Genomic DNA, 10,743 nt, shown 5'->3' on the forward strand with positions numbered 1-10,743 from the left:
ATACTAAAATGTCAATGTGTTACACGATTACAGAGCCATATTGCCTCAAAATTGGAATTAAAGTTATTTAGCGGAAAAGAAATTAATTTGGTAAATATTTTTTCAGTCTAGGTCTGTTATACTTTTTCAGTTAAAAAGTAACCACACATAAGTACTCACCTTAAAAAAAATATTGGAACTTACTTTTAAGACTTCAAACTCTTATTCTGTATCACTTTCTACTTATGTGTGTTTGTTGATGGTAATTATTTCACATTCTGCTTAGTAAACAAACAAACAAAAAAAACGCATTAAGCTAAAATCTTTATTAAATTTAATTGCCAACTTAGATTAATTAATTAGAATATTTCATTTCAAAGATTTTCTGAGCTTCCTCGGTCTTTTTTTTTTATAGAATCGAAGACTCCTAACCTAAATATACAAAATATTTTTATCGTCTTATACTTCTAAGCTTAGAAACTATTGATAACTAATCCTTTCTGAATTAATCTGTCGTTATAAAGATATGGAAGGATTATTCTTAAATGAATAATTTTAGGATTTTATTAACTAAATGATAAAATAATGATATGAAACTTAAACTGAATTTTAATTAGTCTCAGTTATTTAAAACAATAAATCGTGAACATAAGTGAATTGAAAATAATATTTGAGATAAATTTAAATAGCTGTTCATAATAATACAGTACTTTAAGTGCGTAAAAGATATGTTCTAGTAAATTTATAGTAATTACAAAATTACTTTTGTAACCCTTTCTACTCAAAAATACTTGCATACCTTATTCATATAGGTGGAAAATTTAATTTTCCTTGTGAAAAAAAAATCAATTAATATTTAAAAGAAAGTAATTTAAATAAGTATTTTTATTTAGAAAAATTTAATTAAATCTTTCAAATAAAGATAATATTCCTACAGATATCTGTAAAATATCAAATTTTTTGCGATTTCAACTTACATGTATACTTTCATATACTTGAAGGAAGCAAAGATTGAAAATCCTTACTCTCACAAGGTATCAATTAGCATTTCAAATAAATAGTTTTTTTTACAAACAATAAAATTAACAAACACAACAAAAACTTACTCCAATTGTAAACAGTAGGGAAGCTAGTTTCGAACACAGGAAAAATAATCGGGCATATTATTGTATTGTTATGAAAGTCATTCAGTTGATGTACGGTGAATGCAGTCCAAAAATTGCTTAATGGAAAACGACGTTTTAATCCACAAATATTCCAAAAAATAAATCATGTGACAAAACACACACAGCCGAGATGTATGCAAAGAACAGCACTTGTAGGTATTAAACATATAAACAGACAGAAAATCGCTAATTAAATAATAATAACGATACTATCATCGGTGCTCGTCTTCTATAGCTATCAGATAGCATTACGAACAAAATTTTAGAAAAGGATTAACTCATTTGAGCATCTCGAATTTATGTAGTTTTCCAACAAGGCAAAAAGTCATATCGAATTCTTCAGGAGGATCTTCATATTTCGATTCCTAAGATAGATAAAGCCATAATTCTTGGAACGAAATTCGGAGATCTTGGCTTGGTACTCACTGAGACTTTCTATATCTCACCTTTCTATTATTAGACTATCATTTCAGGAAAATTGTGTTACAAATTTGTAACAATATTTTTACTTCTTTTCGACGAGAGATTTACAAAAGTTGGACAATTCTAATTGAGATACCTATGATAGATCATGGTGTTTGGTTCTCACCACCCTGAAGGATACACGAAAAGGTGGGGATCTGGCTCCTCCCATCGATGACGGGACGTACTTCCTTAGGGTAGGGTTGGACCGTGGCTGGTGATGGTCCTTAGATTACCCAACTACAGTTCCAGCCAGTGTTGTTGCTACTACGGTCCGGTCATTCAGTAATTTTTATCCGTGTGTCTCCGGGCGGGTCGAAGAGTCAGTAAAATGACTTATCTATGATAGTCGAAGACATAATATGCATACATAGGTGGTACTTTTTAATTAAAAGTTGATTTATTTTCAATACTTTATTTTTATATATTTCTGCAAAAAAATAATGAAATTAAGTAAAAAAATTTAAATTGCCCTATTAAAATTTATTAATAAAATAAAAAATGAGTGATTCCAGGACATGTTGTTTAATAGGTTGCTGTAAATGTATAGATATCATTTCAATCTATATTAAAAGATGCTAATTCGGTTGATTTCCAAAGGCTTTAGGGAAATCTATGTTAAAACTAAAAAACTAGAAATTATTCTAATTGTCACCAGAAAAATATTCCGCTGAGAGAGAATGAAAAAATTAAAAAAATTATGAATTGTCATACTTAAAATAATTTATCAGAATCCTCAAGCTAAACTGCAGTTCTTCAAAAGGTTTTTTAAAATAACAAGAAAGCAATCGGGATTAAAAAAACAACAAGAACCTGTAAAATCGATAATTTGTGAAATTCTTTATGCAGCGCTTTCTGTATAAGGTCATTAATCACCACCAGTAGTAAATATTTATATAGCACTTGATTGTGATACGGTGGCAAAAAAGAAAAAGTAAAACTTTAATTAATAGAAAATGAATTTGAAACAATATTATTTGTTAATTCTACTTTTAAATACACCGTTTGTGGCAGCACTAATGAATGACTTTCTGGTTTGTTTATTTTCTTCCAGTAACGGAATTTTTTTTTCTTCTCTCGTCTGCAATCGTTTGAATATCTAATCAATACATGCGTTAACTCTGCATTATTTCTTAAATAGCAATGGGGCGCCCAGCGATGTCAGATGAAAAAAAAATAAATAATTAAGAAATATTTCACAATTTTAAGAAAATATTTATTTAATTTATTAAAAAAAATTTTAAATTTTTTGTTTTAACTATTCAATTTTATGGAAAAGGGTAAACTTAGGATGCGATTTCTTCGCAATTCTTTCTTTTTTATTATTCCATTCAGAAACATCCGTATGATATTATAAGAACCATTGAAAATATTTTTGATAGACCTCAATGATTACATTTTAAACCCTAAAATTGAAATCATTATCATAAGTCCTTGAAGTTTTTTAATACTAAATGTGGGAATTATTGTGTTTATCCTACTTAACTTATCAGATGCAAGGGATCTGAGAGTACAGATGCAAGGGAAGTATATTAGCATTTGCAACGGTATTATTTTCTATTTTGTATATGTAAGAGTTCTGAATAATTGTATATGTAAGAGTTCTGAATAATTGTATATGTAAGAGTTCTGAATAATTGTATTGTTTTTTCTTGCTATTATGTTGAAATAAATAAATTTTACTAATATGTGTCTTCTTCTTGTTCATATATTATAATTTCTTAATTCATTCATATATATAAACTTACAAGTACAGTTCATAGATTTGCTATATTTTTTTAAACAAATATTTCTAGTAAAAAATTTTAAATCCAACATTTATATAAAGCATTAAAAAAATGAATGAATGATCTCATTATGTTACTAATCAAATTTTTTGTTTACAGTAATTTTTATTTTCTACATGTAAATCTTTTACTATGTATTAGCTCCCTTTTTTAAAAAATAAAATTCATGAGAACTAAAAAGTTTCCATTTGAAAGAAAATTTAATGTAAACATCTATTTTACACAAACAGATAATAAATAATTCGTAAATTAGCAATTACTATGCGCCTATTTAATAATTCGGTGAATGTGTTTTTAATAACTAAAGTTGTCAAGAAATTGTGATATTCAACATCGGAAATTCTCAAACCGAAATTGTAATTATTTAAATGTCAATTTTTTAAATACAAAGTAATATTTTTTAATTAGTATCTATGCAATTATTTGATAATTTAGAGAATTGACGAAAATTGTCGAGGAAGCATAACGCTATACATAGCAAGTTACGCGTTATGTTAATCTCCGTCCTTCTCGGAGCGTCCGCCTAGCCGTGATGACTCATTACAACAGCCAGCGCAGGCCTTATCTCTCGGAGGTCACAATTGGAATGACTTTATTGTCTTTTAATTAGTTTAGCATAGTATATATTGTTACAGAAATCCTACACAAAATCCGTAAAGTTCAAGGGTTCGTTTGTAGTAGTTGTGTGGTGTAATACAGTCAACAGGCCACAATAACAATTAACGACACAAATTAACACAAATGCTCAGACGATAAAACACAGCCGAAACGTATACAAGCAATGCACAGCAACAAACAGCAGTCCACAAGTAGTAATCGGTAGTAAACAACCACAGCACACAAACGACCAGACAAAACACAGCAGGAGCAGGGAATCCTCGTTACTATTCTCCACTGTCTCCTCGTTTTAGCTGTACCCAACTGCCGACTCTCTACTATACACCTGGATGCTCCACGCATGACTCAATACTGCCTCAATTCGAAATTCGAAGACTCAATTCACAATATACTAATCGCTTGAGTGCCACTCAACGCTTGTGCTTCCCTGGACTGAGCCAACTAATTCGTCGTTGACTCACTATACAACTATATGACTCTCTTCGGCTTGGACTACCTATCTTTTAGTTTCCGGTGCAGGGCAGAGAAATGTTTTCAAACAATCAAGCATAACTCGGCTCCCATTGGTCCTACCACCAAAATTCTTAAAGATTCTAGTATCATCCATTTCATCCCCAAATTCGGTACGAAGTTGATGAATGTTCGTCAAAACCGGGGGAGGGGGGGTCATTGATCCTTTGACCTTTGAAAGTGGCCTTTCCTACGATGTTACTTACTGGGGACTTACCGGAACTCACTGTGCTGGGAAGTAGCATTACAGATTAGTAACAAAAAATAATTAAAATATTCTGAAATGAAAATTTCTATGACTACCAATACTATTACAGTTTAGAGGCTTAAGTTGAAATCACGCTATAAATAGTACATATTGAAATATCAAAGTTGAGATTAAAAGATGCAATTATTTATAATAAAGACTTTAAAGCTCAAAATTATTTGATGGCACCGGAATTCTCAGCTACCATTTCTCAAAAGCAATGTTAATGAATGAGAAGATTTACTAAAATACTCTTGACTGGTTGAAATGTCTGAAAAAGTCATGTGAGTGACATAGAACTTATTTATGAATATGAAAGATGAGAGTCAAACGAGTATGAAACACAGGGGAAAAAAGTGGAATATATTCTTTTGGATTATAAAACCAAAGTTGTTAATATTAGAAAAGTACATCCAACGTGGAAGCTACAATCATTACAAAATATAGTAATTATTTTTATTTAAAATGATTTTGAAAAAAAAAAAATCAAGTTTAGAATTGAAAATTTGCCTCTTCATTACTAAGCGAGCAGCACATCGACCGCACTGTTTGGCCATTGAACGACGATGGCTATTTTCTAGTATAAGCTATGTCGAAAGCTTGAACGTTAGTTTTTAGAAATTGGCTGGCTATTAAGTTTTAATGTTTTTAAAAAACGAGCACATTAAAGTGCAAAATTATACTGAAGTTTGTAGCAATATTTTTAACGAAATCTCAAACCATTAATTATTATTCAATTTTTCGGCCCGTAACTTCTCCTTGTTAGATTTTTATACTCGAAACTTCATGCATGTTTATTACTTTCTCTTACGTAAAATAATGTCAAGTCAAAGTATTCGTCGTCACTTTTTGATGACTTTCATTCTCTATAGCTCTTTTCAATTGAAAAAAATTTCTCTAGAATATATGCATGTGTATGAGAGTACCGCTGTTTAAAAATGAAACGATATAAATGGCTGAAATATGGCCTGTAAAGATTTATATACCTTATATTTAGATCTAATTAAAATTAAATTTAAATGCATCGATGATAGCAGATACTTTTTCTAAACATATTGTCGATTTTCTTCATTGTATTCTGATATTTCAATAAATTCATTAAATTATGATAAGTACTGATTTAGACCTGTTTCCACTTTTTTCATTGTTCTCATTTCTGGGAAATAAGATTTGATGTGAAATTGGAAAGTTTCAAATTAACTTGTATAATAACATGTTGTAAATGTCTTAAAATAATCAGAAAAAAAAAATTAATTAACTTTTAAACTATGCCTGAGGCAAATGTCTTTTATATTTTGTGGCAAGTCGGGGGAATACTATTTAAAAACACAGCAAAAATGGTAATTGGCGACTATCAGAAATTAAAATACAAAACTGAAAGGTCCAAGAAATATTATGATGCGTTTGGAGTCTAAAAATCAAACAATAAAAGGGGAAAAAGGGATAAAAAAGGAATTTCTTTAAAACTAGCTACCTTTGACGGCCTGCTGTACCACTAAGATTATTGAGTGTAAAATATTTCAATAAAATCTTTTATGCGCAGTTTAATGTTATTAGTTCTCCAGCAAGAATTGTTTTAAATTCCAGATTTTGATATACATGTAACTTGTACTATTTTTAGAAAGATTTTACCTATTGTATTCATTGCTTTAATCTTTTATTGATCAAATTGCAACTATCAAATCAGTGGGTAAAATATTAGGGACTTCACATTCAAGTTTCAGTTGGTCTTAGCGCAAGAGATGACATTATAAATCGGATACACTGTATAATTCTTTCTTCTAGTCAAAAGTAACAGAATTAATGCTACCTTCGTGACCACGAAGAAAAGAAAATATATAAGTGATTTTTAGTATGATATGATTGTCAGTATCAGAATGGCCAGTTCCTGATATGTCTCCAAAATAATATCATCGAGGGGAGGTCATCTCAGATATGTGTAGTCATCCGGTATGATAGTTGGTTCTTGTCACCCTGGTGGATGCAAAATACTGTTCTCTGTGCCCATACTCTATCTTAGGGACACATGTGCTGCTTCCTCGTAATGGGGTTATTACGCGTCTGCTGCAGTGCTCGATGTAAGTGTCATGGCGATTAGTCATGAATTGGAGCTTGAATTGGTCATTTAGTGAAGCTGAATGTTTAGATAGAATGGGGTATTCTCTGTGAATGCTTTCTAATAAAAGTGTGATCTCTCTCTTCCTTTCACGCATAAAAGCTTCGAACCTTCAGAAAGCCCTTGAACTTCAGGAATACTTAGAATTTTATTGACAGATTCTTGTATATGATAGTTTTGTGCTTCGCGGTATAGTAAAGAAAATCGAATACGCATTTGAAAGGATTTTTTTTCCCGATTTAAACCACAATTTCATACAAAACTACAACTTTAGCAGCAAGATCACATACAAGATTTCACTTATCTTAGTCGTTGAGGCTCGAATTATCGTGTCTACATGCATTTAAATGAGCAGGCTGAAAAATATGGTTAATCCATTGACGAAAATGGTTAAAAATTCATTATAAATTTACACTCAAAATGCTAAAACTGAGTATTACGTTTTTACTTTCTTATTTACGGCAAAGTTAAAAAATACATACAAGTATACAAAGTTAAAAAATTCGAACTCAAAATTTTATGAGTCCTCGTTTCAGATTTTTCTGAGTAGGGAAAACACATTTTTGTAACACGTCTGACTGTCTGGGAACTCAAAACCCCAAAAAAGCTTTGAACTAGATGAGTGAAATTTGGTTCATGACCACTTCAAGTTCGTAGATTTCTATCAGATTTTGAAGGAAAATTCTTCAGAGGAAGTCTGTCTATCCGGCTCTCCGAATATAAGTTAACATAAAAATTACAAAGAAATTTATGAATTAAATTTTATCTAGTTCTTTTCGTTTTGTAGTTATCGTGTTCGCTTGCTCTCAGATTGACAGACAGACAGATTCCTGTGAATGGATTTCAGTCAAATTTTGTCAGAAAACTACAAATTTAGTAAAGAACTCTTACCAAATTTCAGCCGTCTAGTTCAAAGAGAGTTTAAATTCTCGTGTTCACAGACAAACAATCAAATATAATTTGAAGAAGTAGTTTTTCGGATTTTGGGAGGTCTGAAACATGGAGATTTGTCAAAATTTCGAATTTGTTGTACGATGATTACTTTCTTTTTGTATACTTTATATTTATATTTTTTATTTTATATACAATAAAAAAAATGTTTAATGTAAATAAAAGATACTGGTATCCAGAATGGTTCATCTTCTTTGCCAAAAGGTATGTAGAAAAATCGAGGGCAAATCATGCGGAGAATCCGCTTTTGGGACTAATAGGCTGAAATATGACCAAGAATTGAACATTCGCTGTTCATCAGAACGTAGCAATCAACATACTATAGGGACCATCGAATAAAAAAAATCGCTCACAAACTCTGAACAAAATATTTAACTCACAAAGGAAAAAAAAAAAAAAAAAAAAAAGAATTGAATATCAAGTACAAAGAAACACAAGCATTGAATTAAATGCTTAGCGTGTGTGAAAGACACTATTTTCACTTCTAAATTGAATAAGAACGCAAATCACTGTAAATAATAATGGTTTGGCGAATTGAGATGCGCGAAGGATAGAACCTGGGACCTCCTGGTTCGCAGTCCAGTAACATAACCAGGATACAAAAGTATATGTTCGGGTAGCGCAGTTGTTAACTGGCTTATATGCTATTCACCACAGACTCTCCCTCCAGTGAGTCGGAGGTGAGATGAACGATATGACTGTTGAGTGGTGATGTATTTTAGCTGTTGTCTAATGGGCCTGTACCCAGTTGAGTAGCGCCAAGCATTCTGGCGAGCGTGTGTGTGGGTGAGGGGTTGCTGGTGCTGCGTCACGTGAATGTGACGACTTTGAGTTACTGCGTCAAGTGAATCTGACAACTTTGGTTTGCTGTGGGTAGATGACGCCACAACATTTGTACGAAGGTTGAAGGTTCATCGTCCGATGTCACCATTTTGGTGGTTGGCGATGCGCGAGGATAGAACCAGGGACCTTGTGATTCGCCGTCCAGTAACATAACCAGGATACAAAAGCATATGCTCGTAAAGCGTAGTTGTTAACTGGTTTATATGCTAGTCACCACAATGGAAAATGTCCACATATATATCTACCTGTCAGAGTTCTATAAATTAGACCATCTGGAAAATATGGAGTGTGGTGAATAGCATATAATCCAGTTAACAGCTACGCTGCATGGGCAATTGCTTTTGCATAATGGTTATGTTACTGGACTGCAAACCACAAGGTCCCAGGTTCTATCCTTCGCTCATACCAATCCGCTAAAGGCGTATAATTTGGAGTATGGGACTATGTTACGAATTCGAGCGATTTTTTTTAAAAAATTAATGAGTTTTTTAACTACTTAAAAATTAAGTGAAATTAGATTTTCCCGTATTTCAGCAATAACATGGAAATATTAATATCCAAAGATGTCTTTTAAAACATTTAAGTGCATTTAACATTCAAGTGATTTTTTTAACTATATTAATTTTGTTATGATAATATTTTTCTTTAATTTTTGACATTTTTTAAAAATATTTTTTTCCATAATTTTAATAATTTTTTTTTATTTTTGCAATGAAATTCAAAATTTAATTGCACGATTTTCTGCCTTGTTGAAAACTAAGAGCTTTCAAAAGTATTATCAGAATAGCTGACATGAAGAATAAAGAAATGAAATTTCTGCGCTGCAAAAAGTGGCTTTCGTTTATAAAGTAGATTACGAGAATAATAACGTTTTTAAGAAAGCAATTATGTTATGGTTTTCCATTATGAAGATTCATATATATATATATATATATATATATATATATATATATATATATATATATATATATATATATATATATATATATATATATATATATATATATATATATATATTGAAACTTATAAGGCTATCAAAATAACATGACTTTGATATCTGTTTAAAATACATAGTTGGGAGAATCACGGACATCAAGTTGTATATATAAAGATTTAATAGAGATTAAATGCAACCATATTCTTGATAAATTAATTGTTTATCATTTATAGCAATACTTTTGTGTAAAATATCTTCAATAATTACTATGGGTGTGATATGAGAGAACACTTTATTTGCGATTATTTACATAGCAAAGTTTCGAAAGCATATTTACATCGAGAAAGACGAAATATGAATTGGCAACATAAATAATATTCTCCAAAGATTTCGACTGTTTCGTTTGTTTACCTTGAAGTGTCCATCCAAGTTTTGTTTTTATGGCTACTAAATTTTTATCAATGTGTTCAATGGATCCCGTCAGCAATACACCAAGGTAATCTGCTCCTATTAATAAATCTATTTCAGGAGGGTCTTTCCCTGTATCACTTAATTCTATATTTTTTCTCTTCAAAATGGGAAAAATGTCAGGATTACTTACACGAGGAATAGCACCACATATTTTCTTTTCATCTAAAACGGAAATGTTTTGCCTGAAATTTGAACACAAGCTTTGCAATGTAATGTTATACACATTATGGGACTTTTGTTTAGTTTCACTGCCCCCAAAAAGTCCATGACTTAACATTTCTTGATCTACTGGTTCCAATCCTAGTTTATCCACAATATCCTTTTTTATGAAAGATCTCTGAGCACCGGTATCGAATAATCCTCGGATAATTAAAGATCTGTCTTTATTGATGATTTTCACCAATACCGTTAACATAATGTAGTTGAATTTCTTGGTGACAAGAGAATCTTGGCATCTAATTCAGGTGATGGATTCTGTTTTGTTTGATTTATATTTGGACACATAATACTATGATGTTTTTTCTTGCATATAATGCACTTCAAATAGGCCCTACAAATCTTCGAATTATGACCTGGTTTCAAACAAATAAAGCACGCACCTTTCTTCTTTAATATTTCTTTTTTCTCTTCCAGTGACATATCAGGAGCTTTAAAGC

This window comes from Argiope bruennichi, chromosome 4, assembly GCF_947563725.1.
Source record: "Argiope bruennichi chromosome 4, qqArgBrue1.1, whole genome shotgun sequence".
Taxonomy (NCBI): domain Eukaryota; kingdom Metazoa; phylum Arthropoda; class Arachnida; order Araneae; family Araneidae; genus Argiope; species Argiope bruennichi.